At 50.4% G+C, this 21,648-nt stretch overlaps 1 long non-coding RNA gene across 2 annotated transcripts; it reads left to right on the forward strand.

Moving 5' to 3' along the window:
- Positions 1-1,385: 1,385 nt before the first annotated feature.
- On the forward strand, positions 1,386-16,681 carry LOC121488298. 2 transcript variants are annotated; one of them, XR_005987018.1, is made up of 3 exons: positions 1,386-1,702; positions 1,853-2,132; positions 13,855-16,681. It is a non-coding gene; the product is annotated as an uncharacterized LOC121488298 (long non-coding RNA). The 2 variants fall into 2 exon arrangements; XR_005987019.1 differs by lacking the exon at positions 13,855-16,681 and adding an exon at positions 12,227-12,286.
- The last annotated feature ends 4,967 nt before the right edge of the window (positions 16,682-21,648 follow it).

Here is a 21,648-nt window from a genome sequence, read left to right on the forward strand (position 1 = left end):
CTGGCAGGGCTCTAGCCTCTAGAGTTGTGCAACGGGAAGCCCCTTTCTCTGTGCCTCACCCCCCTGCCTCTATCAGGTGGGGCTTGTAGGACCATCCCCTCAAGCCCGGAGCAGAAGGAAGGGAGGCTGATTGTGGCAGAAAGAAAATGTCACATGGGGACCTTTGCCCAGGGGAGGCTGCATCCTGGCAGCTCAACTTGGAGCAGCTGTTTCCCCGGTGTTGGTGCCTGGTGGGGAGGAGTAGGGGGGTAGGAGGTGAGGGGGTGATGAGAGCTCACAGGAGACCTAGAGCCTGGGGGCAGGCCTGCCTCTGCTGTGGGATCTTGGACAAGCTCAGTTTGGGGATCTTTGAGGTCTCAGCCCCCTTGCGGATTGTGTCAAGATGAACCATCCGAGTCAGGAGGTGGCTGGCATGTAGGAGATGCTCAGTCTTCATGGTTATTCTTTTCCCCAGTATCATAGGCTATGCTCTATCACTTCGCTACTTGGTTCCACTACTCCCCCACCCTGACCCTCTGTCCTCCAGAGCCTCCTGGGCCTCCTTCCTTCAGGCCCTATACTGCATCCGGAGTTGGCCCCTTCGTGACATCGTTAGCAGCATCTACAGGTGATCAGCACAGGATCTACCAAATAGTAGAACCTTGTTTATGTCCCCCTCCTCCCGGGTTCAATTTCTGGCATCAGCACACCTCCTTCCTACAAAGAATGAAAGTAAGGGGCCATCAGACGGTGGGGGCTGGCCAGGCCTCTGAGTCTGCCCTGGCCCCTCGCCCCTTGCTTGTTTTGGCTTCCCATCAAGAATGCTGGACCAGGCCTGGGAGGCTGACTGACCTCAGACTCCAGAGGGAAAGTCACACTTCTGCTCAACTCCCAGGAGCAGCCCTTACATTCCAGGAGGGGCGTGGGAAGGGCCAGGCCTTCCTCCTGCTAAACTGAGCAGGGAGCTGCCTGCAGCCTGGCCATGCTCACAGCCTCACATGGGCCATGCCCACCTCCAGGTCCCCCGGGGAGATCTGTCCCACTATGGAGGCATGGAGGGGGGGACATGGAGGTAGAAGATACGCATTGCCACCACAGGACAAAAATGGAAGAAATTTCCCAGTAAGATGTCTCTGGCCTTCCCCAGTCACCTTGGTCTCCCTTGCCAGCTAGTGCTTTCTCCCTTCTGGTACCACCCCCCACCTTCAAAAAAACCAGAACCCTCTGCATTGTTCTGAGCAATTCTAGTCTCCCTTCAGCCTCTGCCCCCTCTGAGAGGTAGTTCCAGGCAGTCCTAAGGGCTGTCTAGATTTGACTTCAGGGCCATCCCTCCCAGCCCAGACTTCCTGTCTTTCCACCCTTGAGCCGGGTGGGGGGGGTGAGGAGGGGGAGGGATAGGCAGGGTGATGGGCCAGGAAGGGGTTTCAGCTGGAGTTGTTTCAGTTGGCCTTTGTTAACAAAGGCCAGACTACTGGGTGAAGTTTCCCTGAGCAAGTCACACAAGAGCTGGGCCTTGGAGGGTGGATAGCAGACAGCGAGCAGAGACCGGCCCAAGCACGCTCTGCAGAAGGGAGCTGCTCCAGTGCAGAGGATGCCAGGCAGCATGCTGGAAGAGCAGACCAGGGCCCGGAAAGAGGTCCCCAGGAGACACTTTCCTTCTGCTACAACCAGCCTCTCTTCCTCCAAGAGGATCCTGGGACTCTGCTGGCTAGTTGGCTCCTAGGTGGGTTTCCTCCCACAGGCCAGGCTTCCCAAGCTCCAGATAGGGCACAGAGCAATGGAGTAGCTTGGGCAGGGGGTCAGGAAGCAGGTTGGCCCTGGCAGGGTCCCATCCCCTTGGAACAACGAGCTTTCCCCTATTCTCACCTTCCAGGCAATGAACCTACAAGTCCAGAGGTCAAGAGAAAAGGGCTTTCTGGGCTCCTTCTCTGGAGGGTCTGGCAGTTTCTTCACAGAAGATGGAGCACTGTCGCCCTCTTGTGGTCCTGGGAGAGTGCACAAAGACGTGAGCAGGAAGAAACTGCTGGACAGGCAGTCAAGGTCTGTGTGCTGGATGAATCTATTGCCCCCACCCGACCCTTAGCAAATCCTCGAGATGATGTCACCAGATGACCTGGGAACCCCAGCTCCTGCGAATGGCCTTGCAGATCCAGGTAAGCTTGAGGACGACAAGTTAGGGTGACACTGCGGGGGCCGAGGTTACCTCAGAGTCTGGGGTCAGGCTGAAGCTGCGGTGGGGAAGGACTGGGGCTGGAACCAGGACGGCTTCCTTCCCCTAGACCCTGCAACCAGGAGGTTGCTACCTGGCCCCTAACTCTGGGCCCCACTCAGGCCACTGATCTGACTGGCTCGGTCTAACTCCCCACCCCCACCCCACCCCCGACACACACACACACAATCCTGTGTCAGGCATATTAAAATTAAACAAGTAGGGAAAAATGCAATAAAAAGAAAATGAAGACATAACGCTGAGTGAGATGAGCCAGTCACAAAAAGTCAAACACTGCATGATTTTACTTACATGCGGTCTCTAGAGTAGTCAAGTTCATAGAGATAGAAGAGAGGCGACCAGGGACTGAGGGAGGGTGGTGGAAAGTTAGTGGGTGACCGGCACAGTTTCTGTCTGGGAAGATGTTCTGGAGATAGATGATAGTGACAGCTACACAATGAAGATGCACTTAATGCCACTGAAATGTATGTTTATAAGTGGTTAAGATGTGGGGGCACCAGGTAGCTCAGTCAGTTAAGCAGCTGACTCTGCTTTCAGCTCAGGTCATGATTTTGATATCATGGGATCGAGCCCTGCATCAGGCTCTGTGTTCAGTGTGGAATCGGCTTGAGATTCTCTCTCTCCCTCTCCCCTTCCCTCTGCTCACTCTTGCTCTCTCTCTCCAATAAACAAATAAAATATTTTTTAAATGGTTCAGATGGTAAATTTTATGTTATATGTATTTTACCACACCTTTTTATTTTTTAAAAAAACACAACATTTTATTTATTCATGAGAGACACAGAGAGAGAGAGAGAGAGAGAGAGAGAGGCAGAGACACAGGCAGAGGGAGAAGCAGGCTCCATGCAGTGAGCCCGATGCGGGACTCGATCCTGGGTCCCCAGGATCACAACCTGGGCCGAAGGCAGGCGCTAAACTGCTGAGCCACCCGGGCTGCCCTACCACAGCTCTTTAAATTGGAAAGAAAAAAAATCCTCAATTATAGATGAGGGTAGTGCTGCTAAAACTGCCTCTTTGGCCACTGGGAGGGGGTGCCTCCCCTATACTTGTGTCCCAGTTTTCTGGGGCTGCCATAACAGAATACCACAGACTGGGCGGTTTAAACAACATAAATGTATTTCTCTCACAGTTCCAGAGGCTGGAAATCCAAGGTTAGGGTGCTGGCAGGGTGGTTGGTGTGTGGGTGACTTTCCTCCTGCCTTGTCATCACGTCCTGGCATGCTTTTCCTCTGTGCACATGTAGAGCAAGAGATCTCTGGTGTCTCTTCCTCTCCCTATGAGTACACCAGTGCTACTGGACAAGCCCATCCTTACCACCTCACTTAACCCTTCTTACTTCCCCAAAAGCTCCATCTCCAAAAGCAGTCACACTGAGCGATCAGGGTTTCAACATATGAGTCATAGAAATGTCATTATCATGGTTTAATGCAAGAAGGGTCTGGACAGTGGGAAAAGAGATCTGGCAAGGCGAGGTGGCCTTCTAGAGAGAGAGTTGGCCGAGGGGAGCCCAGCCCCGGAGCAAGTTAATCTAACAGCACGCATTCGGCCTCACCAAATTCGCCACTAGGGGGCGGAACAGAACCGGATGCAGATGTTAGAGCAGAGGGGTCAGGATAAGTCCTGGAGGATGTGGGAGCCCTGCTCTACCCTGAGAGGGTCAAGGGAGGGTTCTGGGAGGAGGCAAGTCCTGAGGAGCATCTTGAAGGGGGAACAGATGGTCTCCAGGTGGAGAAGAGGAAGAAGGGTTTTCTAGTAGATGGAACAGCTTCGTACCAGTGTGGGTGACTCATCAGGCCAATAACAGCAACCAAAAAAGTATAAGAAGGAGCTGGTTTGGAGAAGACGTATACTGCACCTTGAGGACAGCCTTTCAATATTTATTTTATTTTTAAAAAGATTTTATTTATTTATTCATGAGAGACACACACAGAGAGAGAGAGGCAGAGACAGAAGCAGGCTCCATGCAGGGAGCCCGACTGGGACTCAATCCCGGGTCTCCAGGATCACGCCCTGGGCTGCAGGTGGCGCTAAACCACTGGGCCACTGGGGCTGCCCTCAATATTTATTTTTTAAATAGTCCTTGTTTTTTCCCCTTCTTCCTTTGTATAAAATAGAAAAACACGTAAGCCCTGATTCACCTGTTAAGCCTCTCCCCAGAGCTGTGGTTTTCCTAATAAATTGCAAAATTGCCCAACTAATGCTAAGCAGTTAAATCAGATTAAATCAGGACAATGAGTCTCTAAGGGCTGTTTATCATTCCCCATTTGTTTGCAAGGGAAAAAGGAGTTGTGTCCTGGCTGGGGGCTGAGAAGTGGGCTCTGGTATCTCAGTGACCCCAGTAAAGTGATTGGCACTTAGCTGTTACCCTTGGTTTCTATGGTAACACAACAGGTATGAGATAGCCCCCAACTCCCTAGAAGACCTCTCACTGCAGGACCCGGGAAGAGTGAAATTGTGAGACCCCCAGATGGCCTTCAAGAGCCCACCCACTGCTGCTGGAAAGAACAGTGACTCTGTCAGGCTCAGGCTACCCCCTCCTTCCTGGACGAAAGAGAAGATGTGTGGCCCACCCCAACTCTGCCCCTCTCTTGCTCCCCTACAGTTCCCACCCCTATCACCCTGACCTTGCACTTTGCCATGCCCTAGCCAGAGTAAGCCAACTTTATGAAAGTGGAAGGCTCTTACTTTTTAAATATTAGCGGAGTCTCCTTGACCCCTGGCACTTCCCTCTCATACCTGGGATCTCCCCTCCCCTCGACAATCACAGGAAAGATGCCACAGGAGAAAGCAAATCAATCGTGTGCAAGAGCTCAGCACGTAAGTGATGCTCTAGGATCCATCTGGATCACCATACGGATGGAACGGACGATTGGCTCTTGAGTTTTATGCCCACTCCCCATCAACATCCTGGCATGATACAGCCCCTGGAACTTGGCCATGGCCTTGGGGAAAAGGGAGGGAATCCCAGTGGAATGGGGTCTCAAGGTAGAAATGAAGTTGTGAGGAAAATAGGCCCATTGCATGCATGCCTGGGTTTATGGATTGAGATTCACACCCCTTGTGCACATGCTTCCCTCTCTGCCCCCACTCCAAGTGCATGCACTCACACATTTTGCCTGGGTCACACCTACTCACTTGCTTTCCATTCAGGCCTCATAGTTTCCACATGACCTCCTCCAGAAAGCCTTCCCTGGAAGACCCCACCCTTCACGCCCACACCACCAGGCTGGGTTAATCTGAACTAACTTGCTTACTTTTCTGTCTCCTTCGGTAGGTAAACCATTAGCTCTTTGGGAGCAGGGAGGAAATCTAGTACTCTCTTGTATCTTACTCTTGTATCTCTGGTGCTCAGAGCAGTGCCCAGCTCTTAGCAGGCACCCCCAGATGTCTCTCCACTTGAACAAATGGAGAACCCGGTAGGTGAGGAAGACAGACCGTGGGAAGGTGTCCAAGAAGGAGTTCTTTCTGATAGCTGCTGAACTTGGCTTCTCTTAGCCTGCACCGTGTGGACCACAGTCTCCTAAGCTTGAACAGTTTCGAGAAACCACCCTAGAACATCGCTAATTCTTCTTCCATCTTCTGAATCAGCAGCAGAGAAGAGAGATCTCCCCTTCTGGAGTGCACGGCCCTCCATATTTTACACCTGTTAGCTCTTCATTCAATAATTTTCATTGAGCCTCCACATGTCCCAGGTGTAGATGGCCCTTTCCTTCCTTGTACTCTTCACCTCCATGATATTCCCTTTAATACCTTCCACTCTGGTCCCTGACGTGGACACCCATTTTTTTCCTGCCCAGGCTTCATTCCCCTCCTTTTGGAAACAGCACCTCAGTTTTCCTCAGGGGACACATCCCACCCCACCCCCCGTCCCTGTGGATCCTGCCAGCTGGCGTCACTGCTCTGGCTGAGAGCTGTGCACACGGCCTGGCCGGTCAGGGCTTCCCACCTCCTCCTGACCTCACCCCACCTTGTCCATTGTCCACATAGAGGCTGCAGGGAGTTTCTCAAAACGTAAACCCAATTACGTAATTCCTCTGCTTAAAATCCTTCAAAGATTCTGCCATCAGGCCCAGAGCTCTTCACCAGGGCCCGCCAAGGCCTCGCCACATCAAGCCTCAGCTTAAATGTCACGTACTCAGAAATACCCTTCCTGACCGCACCATGCAGATATCTGTTCCAGCACCCCGTTTTCTTCGTAGCATCATCACATTTTGTCGGCTTACTTTCTCTCACCCTATCAGAAGCTGGGTGGAAGCAGAAACAAGTCTATCTTACTCATTTTACCCCCGGCACCTGGCACACAGTAGGTGCTCAATCCAGCTCTGGGGAAGCTGTGGACGGTGACCTGGGGCTGGGGAGAGGCCAAGCACACAGACGTGCTGGGCCATCACAGTGGTCCAGGCCACAGATGGAGGTGGTTGGCACTCAGGGTGCTGGCAGGCCAGATTTGGCCCATGGGTCATAGTTTGTGGACTGTGCTGTAGGGAGATCAGCTAAAAAAGGAAGGTATCAATGATTTTGAAGAAAGGGATAATCAAGTGAGCAAGGCTTCTTGAGAAAGCCAGAGGGGCTGGGTGGCTGTGGTGAGAGGACAACATCTGCTGTGTGGCAGGAGGGAGGAGGGGTCTACCATGTGGGAAGGTGGTAGGTTTGGTGGTGGGAATGTGAGCTTTGCCCCTGGAGAACCTCTATTACTCCATGAAGAATGAGCCGATCATCAGCTGCGAGTAAGGGAGAAGTAGGGGGCTTGAGAAAAGACAGCTGGGGGGAAGCTGTGTTCTCAGAATGGGACAGGAAACCTAGAGAACCACGGAGGATTGCAGGGCAGCAGTTTCTAATGATGACAGGGTCTCTGGAGGGCAGTGGGAGAGAAGGTCACTGGAGGTGGAAGGGGATGAAGCTCAGGACCTGGGTGGACCACTCCCGTGAGCATCCAAGTCCCCCCACATGAGCTCCAGTCTTCTGTGATTTAGTCCGGTGTCCGGTGGGGTGGTGGATGGCAGCCACGAGGTGGAAGAGAGGGCGGTGTAGCCAGAAGACAGAATCTCAAGGAGAGGGAGCTGGGGGTCTGCAGATCCGTCCTCAGCCCCCAGCCCTCCAACGTGAGTGTGGAAATGTCCACCACCTCAAATACCTAAAGGGAGCCTGCCCTCAGGGGTAGCCCAGCTCCAGTCCAGGTAGGAGAGGAGGGGACTGCTCAGGACAGCAGGATCTAATCTTGGAGAGAAGGGTATGGAGGTGCATGAGTGTGAGTGACTGTGTCAAGTGTGAGTGCAGGAACATGTGTGACAATGTGTTAGTGTGAGCATGCGCAAATATGTGGGTGAATGTGCGAATGTATGGGTGGGAGTGATGTGTGTGTATGTGTGTATGGGTGGTGTAAGGATGTGTTGAGTGTGGGTGTGAAAGTGTGTGTGCATATGAATATATGGTGGCTGAGTATATCTATGTATATGTGTGAGTGTGTTTGTGGGTGCATGGGTGTGAATTTCTGGGAGTGATAAGTGTGTGAATGTGTCTGTGGGTACATGTCAGTGGGGATGTGTATGAGAGAGGGTGTGAGTGTGGTATCTGAGTGTGTTAGGGGATGCAGGAGTGCGTGTTGTGTAAGAAAGAGGGCAGGAAGGGAAGGAGAGAGAAGGGGGATGGACAGGATTGGGCCAGCTGAGGGGTTGTACAGGTGTTACAAGCCTGAGTGAAAGTCTGGAAAAAGACAGAAGGCCCAGAGGGCTGGGAAGTGTGGCGGGATCACCCTGAGGGTCTCCCAGGGAGGTGGCCTCTCACCCTGCTCTACTCCTCTGGCCCTGAGGCTTCTTCAGCTGAGCAGTGGCTGCTAGGGCAACTGCCCCCCCCCCCAGGGCTCCTACCATGTATTAGTAGTTTCTGAATTGCTACCGTATATTTTTTAATCATTAATTCTAAGAATTGGGGACACCTGCGTGGCTCAGAGGTTTAGCGCCTGCCTTCGGCCCAGGGCATGATCCCGGGTCCCAGGATTGAGTCCCACATCAGGCTCCCTGCATGAACAAGGAGCCTGCTTCTCCCTCTGCCTATGTCTCTGCCTCTTTCTCTCTGTCTCTGTCTCTGTCTCTCATGAATAAATAAAATCTTAAAATAATAATTCTAAGAATTGCACAGTATTCCATTGATTGGATGGTCCATAATGTATTCATCATTTCCTTATTAATAAACATTTTATTTGTATGCAAAATTTTCCAGTTATTAACAGCCCTATTATGCAGGTCCTTGAAGTTCTTTTTTGCTCATCTCACAATTTCTACAGAATTGCCATAGGAGAAATTCCTTGAAGAGGAAGTGTTAGGTCAAAAAACATGCAAAGACCTGAGACATTAGACCTCTGCTGCCAAATAGCTCTCCAAAAACACTGAAACAATTTACAGCTTCCCCAGCAACATGGGGCTATCTACTTTCCTATAACCTCACTAACTCTGGGTATCATTTATTTTTCATCCTCAACTAATTGGATACTTTAAATATATGGCCTCTCCTTGATGTTGTAATCACCGTTTATTATTATTGGCAATTGCTACGTTTTATTGTTTGAGTATTGCCTGTCTTATTGTGAATTGCCTTTCCTTGTTCTTGGCTGATTTTTAGGCAAAGTGTTATTGCCAAATCGTTAAGAATGCTAGTAAAAACAATAATCCTTTCTTGGCCAGATATATTGGAAATATTTCCTCCTAGTCTCTTATTTGACTTTCAATTTTGCTTAGGGGTTTTATTTGTAAAGAGAAAAAATTACAATTCATGTAGCCAAAACTATTAATCTTTTCTTTTGTTTTTTTGCCTTGGGGGTGAATATTTATTTATTTTTTAAGATTTTATCTATTTATTCATGAGAGACATGGAGAGAGAGGCAGAGACACAGGCAGAGGGAGAAGCAGGCTCCATACAAGGAGCCCTACGTGGGACTCAATCCCGGGTCCCCAGGATCACGCCCCGGGGCCGAAGGCAGCGCTAAACGCTAAACCGCTGAGCCACCTGGGCTGCCTGGGTGTGAATCTTTAAAATAACTTTTCGGGCAGCCCGGGTGGCTCAGCGGTTTAGCACTGCCTTCAGCCCAGGGCCTGATCCTGGAGACCCAGGATTGAGTCCCGTGTTGGGCTCCCTACATGGAGCCTGCTTCTCCCTCTGCCTGTGTCTCTGCCTCTCTCTCCATGTCTCTCATGAATAAATAAAATCTTTAAAAAATAAAAAAATAAAATAAAATAACTTTTCAACCCAAACATGATGTAAATATTGACCTGCATTATCTTCTAGGACATTTATATGGTTTTAATAAACATTTAGGTAATAGAGTCCTCTAGAATTTATTTTGCTCAAACTCTTTTTTTTTTTTAATTTTTTATTTTCTTTTTATTTATGATAGTCACACAGAGAGAGAGAGAGAGGCAGAGACACAGGCAGAGGGAGAAGCAGGCTCCATGCACCGGGAGCCCAACGTGGGACTCGATCCCGGGTCTCCAGGATCGCGCCCTGGGCCAAAGGCAGGCGCTAAACCGCTGCGCCACCCAGGGATCCCTATTTTGCTCAAACTCTTAAAGTGCAGCTCTAACTTGACCTTTCAAGGTGATTATTGGCACTCCCCACTGCATGCTCCCTCTGCCACCTCCCACTTGCCCAGTACCCATTTCCTGAGCACCTACTGTGTGCCATCCTCATTCTTGCCTCTGCACCAGAGTTACCTGGGAACCTGTCTGGGGGCTCCAGGAGGACAGAATCTCCATTTCTGGACCTCATTCTATCTTAGTTTCTTCTCTAAAGGCTTTCTCTCCAAATACAGCCCCATGCCAAGGTACTTGGAGTTAGGACTTCAACATATGAATTTGTGAGGGAGGAACACAATTCAGCCCACAGCACATACATGAAATCTATTCTCAAAGGAGAGAATAATGAGAAAAGCGGAAGCAACATTCAAAGAGATAGTGGCTAAAATTTTACGAACGTTATGAAAGACCTCAAGCCACCATTATAAGAAATGCTAACATCCTCCCAGCAAAACAAATCCAAATAAAAACTCACCCGGGGAACATCATAGAAAACTAAAGACGAAGAGGAAGTCTTATAAGCAGATAATAGGATGCATAGAGAGGAGCTGAGGGTGTGGGGCATTTGGTGAGATCTTTACTATGTGGGCTGTTTGGGCCACACAGAGGAGGGGTCTGGAAAGAGGAGGGAGGCAAAGGAGTAGAAAGTATTACTGAAATGACCTCCTGGTGGAGGAGAGGCAGGAAGGGAGGGGCGTTTAAAAGAAATAGGGAAATGAATGAATGAATGAATGAATGAATGAATGAATGAAAGAAAGAAAGAAAGAAACAGGGAAGGGGCGCCTGGGCGGCTCAGTCAGTTAAGTGTCTGATTCTTGATTTTGGCTCAGGTCAGGATCCTAGGGTCCTGGGATGGAGGCTGTGTTGGGTTCCCTGCTCAGCAGGGAGTCTGCTTCTCCCTCTGCCTCTGCTGCCCTCCCCCTGCTCGTGCTCTCTCTCCCTTTCTCAAATAAATAAATAAAACCTTAAAAAAGAAAAAGCAAGCAAGCAAGCGGTGAATTGAGCTGAGCAGGCCCTTTGAGGAAGAAGGTTCGGGCCTGGCAGACAGAGACGCCATTTCCTAGGCTAGGTGCTGTTAGGTACAGAAACCCTAGCCCCGGGGGTCTTTTCCAGCTCACCCTTCCCTAAACAGCTGTTGCTGGTAGGCTCTCCTTGGTGCTCAGAACTAGGCCTTGCTTCCTTCCCATCTGCATCCTCTCCCTCAAGGTGGCCGCCCTTGACCCTGGCTTTAGTAACAGGCTCAATGAAGGTGATCCAGAATCCTCTCACCTGGAGCACTGTGCCTCGAAGCCATTCTCTCCCAGACACCTCTTCCAGGCCACCACCCCACAGCTACACACTAGCCCTGGACTCCCTGCATACCCCAGCACACCCCCCATCAAGCAGTTACTTAATGCCAGTCAATTGAATAACAACCCCCTGGTCCTCATCTCGTGTTCTGTCCGGTTGTGCAGTTCTGGGTCTTGGGAGTCATGTTGGACTCACGCTCTCCCTCATGCCCATGACCCCACCATATGCAATCCATCAACCAAGCCCCATTGATCTTACCTCCTCATTGCATGTGGGATGTGTCCTCTCCTCCCCATCAGCCCCTCAGTCCACAGGACCATCACTCCCCCTCAGGGGGGCTGCAGCAGCCCCTCCTTGCCCTCCCTGATTCCATGTCCCTTCAAGCCACCCTCCTCAGAGACCAGACTCCTGGGTCTCCCTATCCCTGGGATTCTGACCCTGTCACCTGGCCCCAGAACCCTCCAACATCCAGAACAACAGCAGTAACATCCACCAGCACTCACTGGGCACTTCCAAAGGCCCCCACTGTTGCAGGAGTGTTCCTTGTGCACACTCATTGCTCACAGGAGCCCCATGAGGGGAACTCTAGTTGGCTTAACATCCCAATTGCCCTAGTGAAGAAACAGAGACACAAAGAGCTTTAGCAACTCAGAGGTCACCCAGCTGGCATAAGACAGGGACAGAATTCAAACTCACATGGCCTGGGGCACCAAGGAGACAAGCAAACTTCCCAGTGAGGCTCAGAAGGCACAGTGAGGTTGGGCGTGACCCCCCTCCAGAGGCTTTCTTCCATCAGCGTCCCCCTCCCATCTGCCCCACCAGGCCCAGACCCCACCAGCTCACTCACCGGGTTTCCTCCCCACTCTGGGCCTTTACACCTGCTGAGCTCCCTGCCTAAAACCCTGATGGTGAAATTTCTGTTCCTGTCCTTTGCCCATTTCATAATTGGATTATTTGTTTCTTTGCTGTTGAGTTTAATAAGTTCTTTATAGATCTTGGAAACTAGCCCTTTATCTGATAGGTCATTTGCAAATATCTTCTCCCATTCTGTAGGTTGTCTTTTAGTTTTGTTGACTGTTTCTTTTGCTGTGCAGAAACTTTTTTATCCTGATTAAGTCCCAATAGTTCATTTTTGCTTTTGTTTCCCTTGCCTTCATAGATGTTATCTTGCAAGAAGACATACACATGGCCAACAAGCACAAGAGAAAATGCTCCGCAGGGCAGCCCCGGTGGCGCAGCGGTTTGGCGCCGCCTGCAGCCCAGGATGTGATCCTGGAGTCCCGGGATCGAGTCCCACGTCGGGCTCCCTGCATGGAGCCTGCTTCTCCCTCTGCCTGTGTCTCTGCCTCTCTCTCTCTCTCTCTCTCTCTCTCTCTCTGCATCTCTAAGAATAAAAAAAAAAAAAAAATCTTAAAAAAAAAAAAGAAAGAAAATGCTCCGCATCACTTGCCATCAGGGAAATACACATCAAAACCACAATGAGATCCCACCTCACACCAGTGAGAATAGGGAAAATTAACAAGGCAGGAAACCACAAATGTTGGAGAGGATGCGGAGAAAGGGGAACCCTCTTACACTGTTGGTGGGAATGTGAACTGGTGCAGCCACTCTGGAAAACTGTGTGGAGGTTCCTCAAAGAGTTAAAAATAGATCTGCCCTACGACCCAGCAATTGCACTGCTGGGGATTTACCCCAAAGATGCAGATGCAGTGAAACGCCGGGACACCTGCACCCCGATGTTTCTAGCAGCAATGTCCACAATAGCCAAACTGTGGAAGGAGCCTTGGTGTCCATCGAAAGATGATGGATAAAGAAGATGTGGTTTATGTATACAATGGAATATTCCTCAGCCATTAGAAACGACAAATACCCACCATTTGCTTCGACGTGGATGGAACTGGAGGGTATTATGCTGAGTGCAGTAAGTCCGTCGGAGAAGGACAAACTTTTTTTTTTAAGATTTATTTATTCATTCATTCAGAGAGAGCGAAGAGAGAGGCAGAGACACAGGCAGAGGGAGAAGCAGGCTCCATGCAGGGAGCCCGATGCGGGACTCGATCCTGGATCTCCAGGATCACACCCCAGGCTGCAGGCGGCGCTAAACCACTGAGCCACCGGGGCTGCCCGGAGACGGACAAACATTGTATGATTTCACTCATACGGGGAATATAAGAAATAGCGAAAGAGATTATAGGGGAAAGGAGAGAAAATGAGTGGGAAATATCAGTGAGGATAACAGAACCGAAACTCGTAACTCTGGGAAGGAAACGAACAAGGGATAGTGGAAGGGGGGGGGAAGAGGGGACTGAGTGACGGGCACTGAGGGGGGCTCTTGGCGGGATGAGAACTGGGTGTTATGCTATACGTTGGCAAATCGAACTCCAATAAAAAATATACAAAAAAATAAAAGTAAATAAATAAAAATAAATAAAACCCTGAGGGACACCCACCTCCACCCACACTCTCTGTTAACTCCTATTCCAGCCTCTCATCTCCAGGCGTCCCTCACTCACCACTAGAGGGCGCCGTAACCTGAAAAATCGCCCTGCAGACGCGCGCAGGGGATGGGGCGGGACCCTGGGGTCTCCTCCTTGGGGTGAGCGCGGTGGTCTCCCCGAGAAGCACTGCGATCTGCTAGAGACTGAGACCCAGTTTGATTCCCTCCCCTGCCATCTTCCAGCTGTGTGCCCAGAGGATGCTCAGCCACCTCCAGTATCTGTCAAATAAATGGGGTGATGTTGAACCACCAGCACCTGCCCCACAGAACTAGTGCTTTAATTTCCACAGAAATCAGAGAGATGGCAAAAATCCTCCCTGCCCCTGGGAACTGGAGCCCAAGAGCCTCAGGAAAGAAACAGATGCCTCTGTTCAGAAACACTGTGGAAGGAACCAGTCTGAAAAGGACTTTTGAGTGGGAAGAAAAGCGAATACTAGTCCCTTACTCTCATGTGCCGTTCAAACCTCAGCACGACTCTGAGACAGGTATTCTTGTTTTCCGTGTGGGTCATTGAAGAAACTGAAGCACAGCTGTACGTGGTAGAAAATGGTGATCCCCACCCCCACCCCGCCCCACCCCACCCATCCCCTGCCTGCTGGCTGGCCTCCCGGCATCTCACATCCTCTGCACCTGTGGTTGTCAAGGTGTGGCCCTGAAGTAGCTGCTGCATCACCGGAGACTTCCAAATCAGAGCTTCAGGGCGGCGCCAGCCATCCGTGTCTACAGCCCTCCAGGTCATCCTACAGCACAACCTAGCTCTCCTTGGGCCTGCGAAACACACCTACTCCTGGGGAAGGCTGAAGTAGTCCCTGCAGGACCCTGAGGGAGAAGGGGAGTGAGAAATCAGGCTGTTCCTGGGAGGTGGTCCCCAGCTAATAAGAGCCTTAGGTGGCTTGGTCCCCTAGCTAGAAAAGCACCCCCAGATGAAGTCTTCACAGTTTCTGCGACAACTGGGAGTCCATCAGACAGCCTTGGTGGCCGCAGAGCATTGGGAAGCAGAGATGCTCAAATTCATGGGGAGAGATCACTGACAATGCAGATTCCCAGGTCCCTCCCTGCATCTCCCAGGTTGGGCCCAGGAAGCTGTCATCTGAACAGGCCTCGTAACATTTGGGACCCTTGGACATGGAAGGCATTAGACCAGCTACACCTAAGTATGAATTCTGACTGTCCCCCATTGGTTCTATGGATTTGATACCAATCCCTGATGGCTGTCCCCTCTGACCATCAGATTCCTCCTCTGTAAAAGGTGGTCATTATGAAAAAAAAAATGGTTTCCAGGATCAGCAGTGGCTCAATACACTTAAAGCAGGAAGGCTGCCTGGGGAGGTGAGGGTAACAGGAGATAGAGGACGTAGAATGCCAAACTCAGAGCACAGGTTTTTGTCCCTGGGGCAAAAGGGAGCCGCAGAAGAGGGGTTAGCCCAGGAGAGACAGGCTCAGATTTGCACCCCCCTCCCCTCCCGCGCAGCACTGCAGCTGCCAGGCCTCTGTGTGCCAGACACTCTGGGTCCAATCCCTGCCCTGCCCCTTCCCCACTGCTGTGGGATTTGGGGCAAGCAATAGAACTTGCCAGTAGCTCAGTTCCCTTAACTGGTGAAGGAAGAGAAGGGGATTGTTTATGAGAACTAAAGGAGAGAACTCACAGGAGGCGCTCAGCCCTTGGTGGCCATTATCGTGAAACTGTGAGATCAATCGTAGTCAATGCAAGTGCAATCGCTAGAGGACACCCACAGGGAGGAAGTCACCGAGGGCCCTTTGTGAATGCCTTGGGAACAGTGTGTCCCTGGGGACACATTATACTGCCAGCCCCTGGCCCTCCCCAGGGGCCCCAGGCCAGGTAGGAAGTGGCTGGGCATGAAGGCTGGATGGGGCCCCACCCCCCTCCTGCTGCTGCTCCACCCCAACCCACCCACATGACCCAGCTTCCTGTTTGTGATGCCCAGGCTGGAGGGAGGAAATCAGTGCCCCCGCCCTGGGACTGGAGGGCAGGAATGTGGATATGTTGACGTCAAAGCATGTCCTACTTCTGGGGAAGTCGGGATGGGAAGGGCTTCCTGCAGGTCTGCTTTTGATCCCAAGCTAGAGCTGGGGGCTTAGCTAGCCTGAGGGAGGCAGCCACACAGAGCTTTCCCTGATGGATGCCTTTGGGAGGTGATTCAGGGTGCTGCTGTCAGGGTCCTACCCTAACAGAGCTGTGTGACCCTGGGCAAATCACCTTCCCCCTTCCAAGGCTCCCTTCCCTCATCTGTAGGGTGTGGATAAATATGTGCATTTCAGAGCATCATTCATTCATCAGATATACATTTTGAGATGAGCCTGCCCTGGCCCTGTGGGCTCTTTCAGTTAGCCTAACTGGTGCGGTGGGGAGGGAGAGAAGACCCTGAAGCAGAGAAAGGCATGAAGCATTTCTGGAGGCAACTGCAAGGAGGTTCCCAGCATTAGCATTCAGGGTAGCTGGAAGATGTCCTGAGGAGGGCTCAGAGCAAGGCCTTGGGACACTGCTCAGCTCTGCTTTGGGACCAGAGAAACCTGGGTTAGAATCCAGATTTGGCCATTCACTAGCTCTGTGACTTTGATCATTCTTTCTGTTTACTCATCCCGTTGTGTAATGCGAGGATAACCCCAGCCGCATTTCAAGGTTGTTGGAGATTAAGACATCATGTCTTTAAAGCACCTGGTACAATGCCTGACGTAGAGTACTCTGTGGCTGTTGCTCTTGCAGTTGTTGGCATTTATTTATAAATGACCAGATGTCCGGAGGGGTTCTTTGGGCATCTTTCCCCCAGATGCCCAGTAGGTGGCGATAGAGGCCCTTTGTTCAACAAAATCTACATTCACTGATGAGAAGCCAGATTTAGAAGTTTATGGGCTTTTTTTAAAATTTAATTTTATATTATTTAAATTCAATTAATTAACATACAGTGTATTATTAGTTTCAGAGGTAGAGTTCAGTGACTCATCAGTTGTATATAACACCCAGTGCTCATCACCTCAGAGGATGCTTCCTGAGCACCCCAACAAAGCACCCAGGCCCAGGGGCAGTGGGAATGGGGGAAGCGAGGACCAGTGACCTCTGCCCAATAGACATCTGGGGAAGAAGAGTCCTGACCACTTCAAAGCAGTTCTTTTTTTTTTTTTTTAATTTTATTTTATTTATGATAGTCACAGAGAGAGAGAGAGGCAGAGACACAGGCAGAGGGAGAAGAAGCAGGCTCCATGCACTGGGAGCCCGACATGGGATTCGATCCCAGGTCTCCAGGATCGCGCCCTGGACCAAAGGCAGGCGCCAAACCGCTGCGCCACCCAGGGATCCCGAGTCCTGACCACTTCAAAAGAAAACTTGATTTCAATTCATTTGGATACATATACCCAGAAGTGGGATTGCTAGATTATGTGATAGTGTGATTTTTAATGTCTTGAGAAACCTCCATACTTTTTCCACAGTGGATGCACCAGTTTGCATTCCCACAAACAGTGTGCAAGGGTTCCAATTTCTCGACATCTTCACCAACACTGTCTTTTTAATTGTTTTTTAGTAATAGCCATCCTAACAGGTGTGAAGTTTTGATTTGCATTTTCCTGATGATTAGTCACATTGAGCATCTTCTCATATACCTGTTGGCCATTTGAGTGTCTTCTTTGGAGAGATGTCTATTCGAGTCATTAGTCCATTTTTTAGAGGGCTATTTATTTTTTTGCTTTTGAGTTGTAGAAGTTCCTTATATATTTTGGACATATATCCCTTTTCTGACTTTGGTTCATAGATATTTTCTGCCATTCCGCAGGGTGCCTTTTCACTGTTCACTGTTCCCTTTGCTGTGCAGAATTCCGGTTTGATGTTCAGTGCAGCATTAGTCACAATAACCAAGATGTGGAGACAACTGAATGTTCACGGATAGATGAATGGATCAAGAAAATGTGGTATAGGGCAGCCCAGGTGGCACAGCGGTTTAGCGCCGCGCCGCCTTCAGCCCAGGGCCTGATTCTGGAGACCCAGGATCAAGTCCCACGTCAGGCTTCCTGCATGGAGCCTGTTTCTCCCTCTGCCTAGGTCTCTGCCTCTCTCTCTCTCTCTCTCTCTCTCTCTCTCTCTCTCTCTCCCTTTCATGAATAAATAAATAAAATCTTAAAAAAAAGAAAATGTGGTATAGACATACAGCAGAATATTATTTAGCCTTTAGAAGAGGAAATCCTGCCATATGGAACAACCCGGATGAATCTCAAGGACATCGTGCTGAGGGAAAATAAGTCAGTCACAGGACAGAGGGATACTGCATGATTCTAGTTACATGAGATGTGGGATTCGTAGGAGCAGACAGTAGAATGGTGGGTGCCAGGGGCAGGGGCTGGGGGAAGAGGAGTTATTCGCCAACAGGTATAAAGTTTCAGTCACACAAGACGAGTCCATTCCAGAGATCTGCTCTTCAACACTCCCTGTAGTTGACAACGCTATATTGTGTGCCTAAGAATCTGTTAAAGAGGATGGATCTCATCTCAAGTATTCTTACCACAATAAAATAAAAATTAACAAGGAAGTAGGTTCAGGTGATAGGCACCATGGAAATCTGCAAAAGGATTCTGTGAGGAAGCAGAGGAGGGGGTGTGGGGCTCCCCACCCTCTCCACCGCCAGCCACTCCTCCTCACCTCCATCCACAGATCCTGCTACCCTCACCCTCCTCCTTCATCTCTTCTGCTTCCCTCCTCCTTCCCTTCCTGTCCTCCTTCCTTCTCTCAGCAAATATGCACTGTGCACCCAGGCTTGTACTATGAGCTGGGATCAGAGCAGGGAGCAAGATATATATGCCCTCTAGAACCTTCAACCTAAGGGGGGCAAATCATAAACAGATAAATAAAAGAAATAAGAAAGATCCTTACAGATGCTGATGTGATAGAGTGCCCAAGGACCTGGAATAAGGAGAACAGCAGGGAGTTGGCTAGAGGGAATAGTGAGCTAGGCAGAGAGAGCTGCTTGAGCAAAGACCCTGAGGCATTAAAATCCATGAGACCATGGGGAGGAGTCAAGAGGTGGTAGTGAGGTCAGGGACTGATGCAGTGGCCAGACTCAGAAGGGGGTCTGCAAGGTGCAGGCTAAGGGGTCATCTGGGTGCTGAGGCTATCACAGTGGCCACTAATATTGACCAAGCACCCATTCACCAGGCATTGTCATTATCCCATTTTACAAATGGGGAAACTGTAGCAGGAGCCACAGCCAAGCAGGGTCTTCAGGATTCCTGGACATCTTGATGGCCGCTGGTGAGAAGAAGGAAGAGAGTATGGACTGTGAAAATTAACATTCATTTAGCATCTCCTGGGTGCCAGCACTCTGCTGAGTTATTTGATGTTATCTGATGTGAATTTATCATTTTCACTCAAGAGGACAGTAGTATCATGATTCCCATTCTAGAGATAATAAAAAGAGAGTCCAAGAGGGAAGGTGATCTGTCCAAGGTCCAAGGTGTTGAACATGTCCAAGGTCTTGAGTGGCAGACCCAAGATTGGAACCCAGCTCTCCATGCTGGGGCAGAAGTTTCCCTATGCCCAGAAGTCTCAGAGCCACCTGGAGGGCCAGCCAAGTTCTCTGGCTGCAGCTCACCAAGATCCTTGGGTCCCCCCCCCCCCCCCCATCAGCAAGTCCAGTCCACATGCCCCCTGGGGCTTTGCTCTTCTCCACTGCCAACACCCCCAACAAACTCTGCCATCTTTCCTTGGAGGGCTCCATTTCCTGCCTTCCTGATACTGTGACAGCCTAAAATGATCTTGCTTACCTGGGTACAGTTATCTTCCCACCTGCCTAAGCCCTAATCCCTACAGACCTCCCAGCTTCATGCTTCCCATCCCCAAATTCTGAACCCTGCACTCCCTCACCCAGATATGCTCATGTTCTCCTGAACAAACACACCGTGCATGAGAGCAGGTACAAATCCATCTCATTCATTCATCTCTCTCTCCTCAGAGCTGAGCTCTGTGCCTGGCAGAGAAGGGACTCAGTGAAGGTGAATGGAAGCGTGGAGGCTGAATGGAAGTGAATGGATGGATGGATGGATGGATGGATGGATGGATGAATAGATGGATGAACTATGGACAAAAGACTATTGACCTGAGCCTCTGTTGTCCTTGTGACTCAGGAAGGAGATCAAAGTACAGATGGCAGCATGACTTATGTAAGAGGGTCCTCTAGTGTGGGGCTATCCAGGGTAGGGGCAGGTGTCAGAGCCAGGGATGGGCTGTCAGCAGGGGACTTGATGAGTGAACCCTGAGACATGACCTAGAGCATTTACTGGAAAGGACAAGAAGGGTGGAGAGCCTAGAGCTGGGAGCCAGCATGTTAAGGCCCTGACTCAGCCAGGCACTATGGGAGTTTGAGAAACTGGGAGCAAACACCCACCCCATACACAGACGTGGCCCTATACAAGGCATGAAGGACTCTCACTTATAGTTCCATGACTAAGACTCACTGCGGCCCTTGAAGCAGGTGGGATTCTGCCCATGGTGCCAATGAAGAAAGTGACTTCTGGAGGGGAAGAAACTTGTTTAAGACCACCCAGCCAGAGAATGGCAGAGCTGGGTTAGGGTACTGGATCAGGGTGACCCAGTCTTTGCTTTAACTTGCTGGATGGGGCCTCTCTCTTGAGAGCCAGGCTCACAAATGGCTCAGGAGGGAGTGGGTCCAAATTTCCCTGGAGGGGGAAGAGGCTTGGGGTATGGGGACTGTGGGGTCAGGCTTGAGAGACTCCCCAAGTGCAGACTCCAGGCCTGCCCCTCCAAGCTGGCCGCCCAGCATCTGAATGACCCTCCCCAAATGCAGTGTGCCAAGTCATGCAGTACTTCGCCCTTGCAGGGGCTTCACGGTAGTATAGGATCAAGCCCAGGATTCTGACTTGGCCTTCTGGTTCCTTCATCACTGACCCCTGCAAACCGCACCCCCCCACCCCCCACCCCCACCTTGTGCCTTAACCTAAGCCCTGCTCCCCGCACCCCACAACCCTACAACCCCGACGCACTTGCATTTTTCTGAGCAAACACACCCTGCTTGCTCTCTAAGGCCGCACAACCTTACACGGGTGGAGTTCTCCGTGGGAAACACCTTCCCAATCTTTACCCAAATAGTTCCTACTCAGTGTTCGAGATCTCGTTGTGCCTCAGCAACCCTCTCTGACCCACCCGCACCTCTGCAGTGTGAGGCAATCCCACCCCTCTCTGCTCCAATTACATGCTATGCTGAGATCTACCATCAGGGCAATTACGGCACCGTCATAATTACCTCGTTACTCGTCTGCCTCTCCAACTAGACTGTGAATTCCAGGAGGACGCTTCAGGACTTATTCACCTCTGGAGCTGCAGGGCCAGGCAGAGCACCTAACTGGAGTCTTTATTTATTTACTTGTGGAAGGAGGGGGGGGGCGGGGAGGAAGGAAGATAGAACGGAGGGAGGAGGGAGAGGAGAGGGAAGAGAGCACTCTACGGCTTCCAATGCTCTTTCATGCACCTTATTTTGTTGAAGGGTAGGGGCAACAGGCCAGCTGCAGATCTGCCTGTCACCCCACAGTGCTTGGCTATTTGTGCTAAATCTGTGGACCACCATTTGGTTTAAAAACCAAGTCTTTATTTTTCATTGGCTCACAGAACTAAATATATCTTTTTAAAAAAAAATTTTAAGATTTTATTTATTTATTCATGAGAGACAGAGAGAGAGAGTGAGAGGCAGAGACACAGGAAGAGAGAGAAGCAGGCTCCATGCAGGGAGCCTGACGTGGGACTCGATCCCGGGTCTCCAGGATCATACCCTGGGCTGAAGGCAGGCGCTAAACCGCTGAGCCACCCAGGGATCCCTAAATATATCTTAAAAGGAAATGCTGCATCGTTACATTCCTTAAAAGGAATATTCCTTAAAAGGAAATGCTACCTACAGAAAGGTAGAATCACTTCCCATCAACAGAAGGTTGTCATAAAAATCAATGTAGCTGATGCTTACCATGTACCAGGCACTCGGCTAGGCACATGACTAACATTAACCTGTCCATCCTATGGTGGGGTGCCACTGTATCTCAAGCATCTAGATGGGGAAACTGAGGTAGAGAAA

Source organism: Vulpes lagopus, chromosome 3, assembly GCF_018345385.1.
Source record: "Vulpes lagopus strain Blue_001 chromosome 3, ASM1834538v1, whole genome shotgun sequence".
NCBI classification, from domain to species: Eukaryota; Metazoa; Chordata; class Mammalia; order Carnivora; family Canidae; genus Vulpes; species Vulpes lagopus.